The sequence below is a fragment of the Saccostrea cucullata genome, unplaced genomic scaffold, assembly GCF_032062105.1.
Source record: "Saccostrea cucullata isolate Sc308-1 unplaced genomic scaffold, CSIRO_AGI_Scuc_v1 ctg2552, whole genome shotgun sequence".
Lineage (NCBI taxonomy): Eukaryota > Metazoa > Mollusca > Bivalvia > Ostreida > Ostreidae > Saccostrea > Saccostrea cuccullata.
In genome coordinates this window covers 22719-32912 of record NW_026937656.1, presented here as the reverse complement: position 1 = coordinate 32912, position 10194 = coordinate 22719, and the positions used below count along the sequence as shown (strand labels likewise).

Sequence of the window (10194 nt, the reverse complement as noted above, 5' to 3'; positions counted from 1 at the left end):
GAGAATTCGCATATTTGCACGTGCTGTTTTTCCGGAATTCCGCAACGCCGTCAAATAAAATTCTCCATTTACACATTGTTGTCCATGCTACAAGATGGCCGACGAAGCAATCGAGAAATTTCCTCGTTTAAAAGACAAATTTGGCATACATATTAAACCTTTACGGTTCTCGAAATTGAAGCATCTTCATGAGAATCAAAATAGAAGTGAGACTGAAACCGACCATGAACATAATTTTGGTGAAACTACTCCTTGTCCAGTGTCCACTGCAGCACCACGTGGGTACACCGGTATCGATCTGTGCCTGATGTTGTTTTCAATATAGACATTAAAGACCATGAGCCTACAGATGTTAATTGGTATGACGGAAGAAGTAAAATTTTTGCAGAACAGATTTTATGTTTGCTGTGTCCATGTCAGATACATAAGGTGAATATTTATGACTTAGTATATCGATCATGACTAAAGTGCTTGATTGTTTACGCACAGGTCTGGTACAACCAATATATTTAGCTCCAATTATCAATAACCTACATAGATTTTTTTACCTTCCTAAAGTTGTTTTATTTAGCTAAAAATTAAAACTTATTATATGACAAGTCTGTAACTTTTAGAATAGAGGAACAAAACCAGACATTTCTGGTGTCAGAACATGATAAAGGCCGGATTGGTAAAATTAGCAAAAATGTGAAGTAATCATACTTATCTGTGCCTAACACACGAGGTGGTGTTTAGTTACTCAGATCAAAAAATGGAAAAACATATTTTGCTTAAATTGCTCAAATGCAGAAATATGCAAACCTTCTCTGCTTTGGATGACAGCTAGGTTATAACCCCTTTTATAAATGATAGTGGACATTTACTTGCGAATCTTTTGTCTTTGAAATAAAAAGCAAACTGTAAAAAGTTGCACTGAAAAAAAAAGAAACAACTTTGGGATCAAGTGCCAAAATAAAAAAAAAAAAATAGGGTCAGTCAGGTAGCAGGAAACAAGACTATTTTTTTTTTTTTTTTGCCTTATGTAATATTTATGTACATGTATTGTTATAAATTTATGTAGAGGTATGTATTTGTTGTAAGCTCAAAAGGGTCTTGATTATAAACAGATATCATATTCATAGATTATATAAGAAATATTTAATGCTACAGGTGAAGCAAGCTATGGACTAGACAGTGTATTCAGCTTTCTCTGCTGAAATAATGTGACCAGATCAAGTGTCACCTGGAAAGAGGAATGTCAAGGGCGCTTAACATTAACTCCTAGATAGCCATTGGTTTGTATTTTTTCCTTTCAATTTACACTTGCACATGTATGAGGGAAAATACAGAAATTTTTTCCAAGGGGTGGTAAAAAGGAGGGGTTTTGTAATGCATGTATTATAAATTTAAATTTATAATTTATAATGATTTTTAATCCTTGTATTTTTTTATTTACACACCATAATGTACATACAGTATTATTGTATACATGTAGAAGCATTTTCTCGAGTCAATAATTTCTAAAAGATCATATTAATATTTCAGGAAAGTTCAAGCCGAATCTGCTACAGCAAACTCAAACATAAAGTGGCATACTTGTGTGACAGGAAACGAGGAATATGTATGTCTGGACTGAGAATCTAACGGAAGATCCCTGTATCACTAGTTAGGTGCTCTATTGACTTAAGTACATGTATGGTTAAATGCTTGTGTATAAACATATAAAAAGACATATTGTAAATTGAATTCAAAACTGAATAACCAAAACAATTGTAAAATGTAAATATGTTTTCTACTTGAATGAAATTGTTTAAAATGAAGCACCAAAGAATTGATATGATAATGTGAAGAAGTCAGTATTGTTAAAAAACTTATAAGTGACATGGTTTTTAAACAATACTGACTTCTTCACGTTATCATACCTAAATTTGCAAATTAAATCAAAATTATTAATAAATTATACACAAAAATTTTAAATAGATCAAGCTATCTACTTTATTTTATTTTAATCATGTTACAGATCCCACGGAAATATAGGATCCTTTACTAATCAAGTGTCATCTGCAGTGTTACAAAAGAATATTGGATTTATATCAGTAAGGTAATTAGGGACAAAACTGAATTTAAAAAATGGAACAAGATGTAAAAAGAAAAGTATTTTAATTCCACATATAATAGTTATGTTGTTAAAGTTGAATATGAATTGATGTGTCACTGACAGGTACATGTAATTCTTCATTTCCACAAAAACTTTATCCTTTGGTATTAACTCTTGAACAGTTATTGCTGAGTTTATTTCTTTTTCTTTAACCCCATGATCTTGGCCTTAGAGTGTGGCCTACATTTAGAAACTAAAATATTTTATCTTTATCCTTATATACCAAGTTTGTTTAATTAGGACAATTCATTAATCCAAATAATTTCCTTGGAAGCAAAAGTGCCCAGATTAATGAGGCCAACTTTATATGCATTTATTAAAAAAAATCATGACATTATATAAAAAGGTATCTCAGAAGTGTCTTATATTCATATAGACATAGTCATACTATATTTGCAGTGTAAGAAAGAAGTAAAACATGTATTTTCGTTCTTTTTGTTTTAAAATATTTTGTTCTTTTCAGAAAAAAGAACTACCAGAAGGAGACAGTAAAGAGGAACGGACATATCACACCATAAGACATGCTTCAATATCTGAATATACAGAATGAATTTTGCTCACTGCAGATCCTTGTGAAAGAACACCTTTGTTGTATTGAAATAAAAACAAAGGAATTGTCAGGATTCTTGAACATGATGCAACTGGCTGCATACGATGGCTATTAAAAATGCATACATGTTTACATTGATCTTTGTTAGCCAATAAGACAAAAAGCAAAATAGCAAGTTTATCCTATTACCATACATGTACTGAATGTATTCTCTTTATTTTGTTGAACTACATCAAGAGTTTAAAAATTGTACACTACTGTAAATCACTTTTTATTCGCGAGAACTTTATTTTCGCGTAATTACGCGAGACAATGCGTTCGCGAAAATTTAATTCTCGCGTATAAAAGTATTCCTTACGATTATATAGAGGAATAACAACTATTCGTGAAAATTATGTCTCGCTTACAAAGAGTCAATGAAAATCTCGCGAAAATAAGGTGTAGCGAAAATTTAGTGATCTACAGTATCATATACAGTTTATGGTGGGATTCCTCTAACTTTTATGAATCTGTTTGCAAAATCTATACTTTAAAGTTACAAATTATTACCTCTGATACATTGTATGTTTTCTTTGTAAATTATTACAGTATTTTTGTATGTATGGAATGATAACCGAATCACTCTCCATTTTCCCACACTTTTACCATGTGATGCTTCAGTGTATTGATATCTAACAACTGATGACCAGGCAGTCTTCATTTAACAGTGTAATACATAACACATTTTTATCTAAATTTTTTTAAAACAAGGATAACATGCCATGGATTGATTCTGCATACAAAACTTCATAATCACTGGGTTTTCTTATTCATGTTGTACATGTATTTGGAATGAAAAAGGAATTGTTGAAGGAAAGTGAAATTAATACTATTGTTGTCAAAGGAAGATAATAAGACCAGTTTATTTATTTACAGAATTGGTCAAAAGATATTGTCATTGATAATTCATCCAAGAATCATATGTATAATAAATCTACAAAGTCAATTTGAACGATATAAAGGAAAGTTCTTATCTTTTTTAATGTAAGTGCAAAAAGGTCAACCAGGTCACCATATGTTCAGGTGTACATGTATAAATTGTTTTCTGTGGTATAGAATGTAATTTAGAAGAATATTACAAAGAATTTACCTATTTTCTTTGAAATATTTTGATTAATTCAATCTATCAAAGTCAAATTCAACGATATAAGGGAAAGTTCTTATCTTTTTCAATGTAAGTGCAAAAAGGTCAACCAGGGCAACATGTGTCTAGGTGTACATGTATAAATTGTTTTTGTGATATAAAATGTAATTTAGAAGAATATTACAAAGAATTAACTCATTTTCCGTGAAATATTTTGATAAATTCTTGATAATCTCTCTTAGTCACCATATTCTTCAAAAGTGCATCCTTCTAAAAGAAGGGGGTAGGGTAGGGTGTAAGATAATAAACTTGTTCCAGGATGAATTTAAACCCCATTACGTAGTATGATTTTTTTCTGAAATTTAAGACACTTGTAGACTAACTATAATATGCAATAAAAAAAGAAATTTGATGGGTAATTTTTTCACAATGGAAGCAGAAGTGGGAGACTTTGTGCAGTGAATAGGCAATATTTTAACCTAATTTGACCATGCATCTTGGTAAATGTAATTCTCTTTTTCGCTTACAATGCTTGATGAATTTAAGATTGATGTCAAATATTAATCCATATAGACAGATGTTTGAATTCATATAAGACAAATGATAATTGATATAGCAATAAAAAATTTACAGCCCTTTTCATATCATATTCTTATTTTATTTTACCCTGCTTTTTCAGCTCTTCGGTGGTTGATGAAGGCTATATTAAAATTGTCAAATTTCTCTTAAACTAGCCTGATGACCTACCTTGAATTTTTGATATGATTTAGAACAAGGACTAAACACAAACATATAAAAAATTCAGAAAAATTCAATGGGTAGTTTTTTTGTTGACAACCTATCAATCTCTACCTTAAATTTGGTGAATGTTCAAAAAATACAAAATAGGTGCAGACCAGCCAGGCGAATATTGCCCGAGTATGATAAGTTTGAGAGGAAAGCAGCTTTTCTTCCAGATGATACGGGGTATGTTATGATCCCCTTACGCCATGAGATGGAAAGATGGTGATAGAGGTGGTAGGTATTACATGTTTCTAATTGAATACTGCATATTTCTGACATGATCGGACTAATGTTAATAAAGTAACTCAGCTAGGTGAATGTATTTTATTTGAACCATCATTAATTTTGCAAATATTATTTAATATTTTATAGCCGAAAGAACATACCAGTTTTTATTTAGTTCTGCATGTAAACGAAGCATTTCGTGGTGGAATTAATTATATGTGTGAAGATGTCTAACATTTTTTAATTACTTTTATAAGGTGGGGTGCAAAAAATAGTCGAGGGCGGTTTGGAAAGAAGGAGACCAGGAAGACACATTGGACATCCCTTCTTCTTCCTTCTTCGATTGAAGGAAAATTTTTTCGATGTATGAAGTAATTTCCGTGACGGTATGTCAGTTCTAGTAGATGGTTTTATTATATTTAACGGTAACTCAGAATCTCTGATATTTTTTTTTTATATCTAAGACCAATTGATATAATGCCCTTTTTCTCTTTTGTTGTATAAATACCCATGCAAGTTTAAATCGAGAGGTAGATAACTTGCCTCAACATATTAACTGTCTACATGGGAAGTTCCAAAAGCCCCTAAACATAACCGAAGTCCTTTGATAATTACAGAAATTTCAGTGGTGGATGAAGTTCATGGCTTTTATATCCATCTAAAGTCTTTCGGAACAGACAGCCATCCTACGTCTACCATTCTTCCTCATCGAAGCAGCGGAGACCTGGTTCGTTTCGTTGGAAATGGTAAAATTAAAAGAAATTAATTTTAACGACAGTTCAAGAGCCTTCATCAAACGCTCCAAGCACCCAGCAAACAACGTTTTTGATCTTCTGGACATGCACCAAGGATTGGCTGAAATTGTTGAGAATTTTAAACACAGGGTAACTGAAAAAGCCGTTAACTTAAAAATAGACACCAATCAGACCAAAGGTCAAATAATCAGAGGATTAAAACCGAAAAAAAGCAGGTATGGTAAAAGTCAACCCTAAAACCATGGAGGACCTCCGAACCAATTTTATGCTTGCAAAAATGGTCCAAACCATTAATAACGCTTCAACAACTCAGCCCCACAGAATCCCTTTTTCAACAGCGCCCAAGGCCAGCCACAGAAGGGCCATCGGCGCCAAGGGTACAGGGGTACAGGGAGCCTGAACCGAAGAACCAAACCCAACATATGTCCAGCTACTTTAGAATCGTGCATGTGCCACAACACAACATGGCGCATGTTTCGCGGTAAGCATATCTTTATTTCTTCTTTGTTGTCTAGAATCCAACGAATGCACATCACACCACGGTCAATACACAATAAATCCCATCTCGAATACCAGAATTTACACTCCGAATTTTCTCCAGATATTACTGATAATGGCGGTTTTTCATCATTTTCCAGCCATCGGTTTATGATTTGCATTCCGTTGTCTTTTGCTTGATTCTCACGAATGCTCTCATAGCTTAAAGATATCATGGGCTGCTTCCGTGCTTTGGCTCTGGCAGGTCTATTACATCTCGACTTTAGAGTAGGCGAAACAACAGCACATTCCGAAGTAAGAACATAATTCGTTTTCTCATCAAATAACAGGTTAAGTTCTAACATACAGTCTTTGTCATTATTTGCAGAATAATTCCTTAGTTCTGTTACATGTGAGAATATATCATTGCCATGGTAGTCATTTTTCTCGCGTTTACATTGTTTGCAGTTTAATTCACACGGCAGACGAGATAATGCATCTGCATTTCCATGTCGTTTTCCTGCCCGGTGTTCGATCCGGAACACGTAAGGTCCAAGTTGTTGTAGCCAACGCGCAATTTGGCCATCGGGTTCTCGAAATCTATGAAGCCATACTAGCGATCCATGGTCTGTTCTGAGTAAAAACTCTCTACCAAGAAGAAAATGCTTGTAATGTCTAACAAAATACACAACTGCTAGCATTTCTTTACGCGTAACACAATAATTCTGCTCAGAATTATTCAACACACGGCTTCCATATGAAATGACAACTTCTCGTCCATTTTGTATTTGCGATAGCACAGCACCAATAGAACTATTACTAGCGTCAGTGTCTAACACAAAGTCTCCACCATCTGGGTCTGGGTATCCTAGAATAGGAGCTGAAATAAGTTTCTCTTTCAAAGTTTGAAAGGCTATGTCACACTCACTGGTCCAATTCCACACACTATTCTTTCCAGTCAGGACGTGCAAACATCTGGCAATTTTAGCAAAATCTTGTATGAATCGTCGATAGAAAGCTGCTAATCCAAGGAAACTTCGAAGTTCTGACACAGTTTCGGGCTTTTTCCAGTTCCTTACAGCTTCAATTTTTGATGGGTCGGTCTTAATACCACTCTCAGATACAATATGTCCCAGAAAACTAACCTCACGTCTAAAGAAATTGCACTTCTTAGCTTTTAGTTTTAAATTCACACTCTGTAGCCTGTCAAAACCTAAATTAAGATTGTTAAGATGTTCATCAAAACTTCGACTGTACACAATAATATCATCCAGGTAAAGCACTGCGATTTTCCACTGCAATCCAGTTAGTGCCTGTTCTATCACTCGTTGAAATGTTGCCGGGGCATTACATAATCCAAAGGGCATAACTGTGTATTGATAAAGGCCTCCACGAGGTGTAGCAAACGCTGTTTTCTCTTTGTCTTCTTCACGCATCGGAATTTGATGGTATGCCATGTTTAAATCAAGTGACGAAAACCATGTAGATCCAGCGAGAGAGTCAAGATCATCTGCCACTCGAGGTATGGAGTATGCGTCCTTAATGGTGTCTGCATTAAGTCGACGATAATCGACACACAATCTCCATGATTTGTCCTTTTCTCTGTACTAACACAAGAGGTGAGGACCACGGGCTATTAGATCTCTCAATTATCCCTTGTTCTTCCAGTTTCCGGAGCTCCTCGTCCATAATTTCTCTCTTAAATATCGGAACCCTGCGCACTGGTTCCTTGAAGGGTACTTCCTCCTTCAATTTAATGCGATGCTATCCGATCGTAGCACGTTCAACGGGTTTACTAGGATCTGCAAATGCATCTACACGCGACAAAATAAAGTCCTTGAACTTAACACTTTGCTCTTTTGTCATATTTTTACACGCATCATTGAAGATTGGTTCTAGATATTCAGGCAGTCGACTATCCACTGACGTCACATTGCTCACTTCCAGAATGTTCACAGTTGAAACCGCATCCACAGGATCAAACACTGCTATTTCAGAATTCTTTCTCACAATTACATCACGATCTTTTGGATTAAAAACACGCACATATATGATATTCTGGCCAGTAGTCGCAGTTACTAATTCTCGCGCTACAGCAAGTCCATAACTAAACACAAAAGTTTTTAGTGGAACTAGAAAACCGTCAGTAGCATTTGCACTCCGCTCGAACGCTGCTTTAATCACAATTTCACAATGAGCAGGAACGACACTATCCTCGATGCATTGTACAAAATTACCTCGCATAATTTCCTCATTTTGTGATTTTAGGGTACACAGATTAGATGTATAATTCCACTGGCATTGAAACCTGGTGATAAAGTCTTGTCCTAATAAGTTACTCTTAACTTCTCCAACAAATACACGGAAAATCACTTGAAAACTTTTAAATGAGAGTAACATTTTCGTTGTTCCCATAACCTTTAACCTCCTGCCATCGGCTGTATGGAATATTTTCTTAACGCGCTCAAGTACAGGTCGGTGTTCTGGAAGGATGCTAAGATAAGTATCCTCTGTAATGAACGTATTTATTGCACCCGTGTCTAATTTCCACTCTACTGGCGTGCCCTCAACTAAACCATCTAACTTCATACCGGACTTCCCTTGAATCTCTACAAAGTCCCCAGTTTCAACATCCTTAGAGTCATAATTCAGGTGCATATTCTCAGCAACAACAGTCTGCGTTGATACAGTAACATTTCCCTTACTAACAACGTCCGCAGTATCCCGGGGTTGCTGGTTACCTATACAAGGCCGCTTTACAAACTCCTGTGCCGATGCATGGCCTACTACCTCGACACTTTTAGGTTTAAAGGTTTTTGCAGTCTTCTGTCATTTACATTTTTCTTCATAGGACAGTCTCTGTACAAGTGTTGTGTTGAGTTACATTCGTAACATTTCTTTATTCTCCGTGCAGCTTCATTACTTTGTACTTCACTGTTTTGCGCGGGGTGTATCTGAGGTTTAGCATCAAATTTCACAGAGTCATTAACTCTGTAGACAGGTCTAACAATACGATTCTGAATATTTCTAGAACTTCTATTTTCTGTTACTCTAATGCATTCCTCCTGCGGTCACAGCTTCTTGTAGCGTATCTGGTCTCATTCGCTTTACAGCAAGGCGAAATTCCGTTACCATCACAGTTGTCTAGGAATGTCTTAAGGCTGGCTTCCTCTACATAGTCTCTGTTGTTTGGATGTGCTCGCCTATAAAGATCAGCAATGGCTTGTCCAAAATCTCTATAAGATTCAGTATTCCTCTTTTTCCGCAGTTTTGCCTCGGCGATGTAACTTTCCTTCATTGCATGATGACCAAACCTGTCATCCATACTTTGCTTCAGTTGATTGTAATCTTCTACAATATCCTCTGGCAATCCGTAGGCAAATGTTTCCGCTTGTCCTCTAAACGTAGTAATAAGAACTCGCCGTTTCATATCTAAAGTCCAATGATTAAGCATAGCGATATTCTCGAAATATCGAATGAACTCGCTCCATATCTCGGCCCCTTCGCCCTTAAAGGTGCGTTTGATTTGAATACTAACTCCTGATCCTCTTCCTGGCATCTGCTCGTTAGATGTCTCATTCTCGAAACTGGCACGTCCTTTGTTGAACAATTTCCTCAACACTGCACAAATAAACATGAATAACACAATTCCAACGACGACTCCCGCTCCACGAGTCAGACTGTTCAGGTAATCCATAGGGAAGAGTTTATAACTTCCAAGTATTGTCAACATGCATAAAACCACTCCAAGCAGAAAATAAGATATATATGAACCCCAAGTACTGGAATCGGAGCTTCCGGATTCCGCACTGCTTGGCGTTTCGCGCTCATTCCCACTAGAACTCCAATTAAGCGGTGTACTTGATATCACAGGAGATGGCGACATCCTGTTAAATTCACTCATTAAATTTCTACGCGCACTTGTCCTTGGATAAGGCGTATAATACGGGGCTGGACGCTCTGGAATTATTCTTTGTGATTCCATATTCGTCGGTGATTGAAACATTTTAAGTAGAAGAGCACAGTGGGCAAATAACACAAATATAACAAACGGATCCAGGTTGATAAATCACTAACTTTCTCTAATTAGGTATTTTAATCCGGCATCTACAAGCTGGGCATTTATAGAACTGAACAACGCGTC

General features: G+C 35.7%; 1 long non-coding RNA gene across 1 annotated transcript; it reads left to right on the top strand.

Annotated features, from left to right (window-relative positions):
- The first annotated feature begins 1441 nt into the window (after nt 1–1441).
- LOC134248606 (uncharacterized) lies at nt 1442–2787 on the top strand. Its single transcript, XR_009988081.1, has 3 exons — nt 1442–1649; nt 2000–2080; nt 2601–2787. It is a non-coding gene; the product is annotated as an uncharacterized LOC134248606 (long non-coding RNA).
- The last annotated feature ends 7407 nt before the right edge of the window (nt 2788–10194 follow it).